Source organism: Micropterus salmoides, unplaced genomic scaffold, assembly GCF_014851395.1.
Source record: "Micropterus salmoides isolate LMB-PRFRI ecotype aquatic unplaced genomic scaffold, ASM1485139v1 Ms_hic_scaffold_2, whole genome shotgun sequence".
NCBI lineage: Eukaryota > Metazoa > Chordata > Actinopteri > Centrarchiformes > Centrarchidae > Micropterus > Micropterus salmoides.
In genome coordinates, this window is record NW_024041150.1 from 49,675,731 (window position 1) to 49,676,806 (window position 1,076).

Genomic DNA, 1,076 nt, shown 5'->3' on the forward strand with positions numbered 1-1,076 from the left:
ACCTGAATTTTAGACATTTCCCCATAAATTGGTGCAGAAAAGGCAGAAATTGGAGGAGAAATTTTCACCAGAATGCAGAAATTAAGTGTTTAATGCTCAAAATCTTCTGGGGGAGGACCCCATACCCCCCAACTTATTAAGTGCCCCATCTAAGAAAACAGTATCTGGCTTCATACACAGTTCTGGGAGGAACATTCATTATTAGTTAAATATAATTACTTCACATGGCTTTTTGTTATTTTACATGTTTAACAATACAATAGTAATAGTAAAAGAATCAACATATTCAGGGCAAATAGCAAAGATTTTTTTGATGGGGGGCGGTAAGGGACCTGGATAAAGGATAGGGGGGCGCTGGCCCAAAAAGGTTGAGAACCACTGATCTAGTGGCACAATATGGAATTGACAAAAAGAAATTTATTGAATATCAGAATTTTAAATCCATAATTTGGGTGAGTATAAATAAAACAAATTGGATTTAGATTGTAGATGACTTGGACCAATGACAATAGACTTCTTTAAACTCTGTCCCCCTTACATATTAGGAAGACAGATGTTTTAATCTCGTTCTTTACGTGGGAGACAGATCTATCCTGTAGTCAAGTTAAATAATCTGTATGCTACATGTAGGGAGACCAACTCTGTGTTCTCTAATGCCAGTATACAGCACACAGACCGGAGTGAGAGCATCCCAGAGGACAAAAGGCAGGAACTGTTTACGGCCTCGCAAGTTCCTCTGCTTCTTTCCTGACTTTCTCTGGATCTGTAAGCTGACTTAACTCTCCTCATAGTCAAAGTGCCACGTTGCCTCTTTCCAACACCTGGTACTCTCTGACTCTCCAGAGGTCTGTGTTCTGTCCTGATAACAAGATGAAGTACAGGACAGAAAGTGATTCAGCCGGCTCCAAAAAACAAGGAGAGCTGAACATGACAGTCCAGGGAGGATCTCTCCCGGGGACGGAGACTGGAGTTTTACCTGGAAGACTGAATAAACATCATGAGGACAAAGAATCAAAAGGATCGTCAGCCCTTCTTCTGATCTCTCTCTCTGGGACGTCTCAGATGACGTCTCTCAC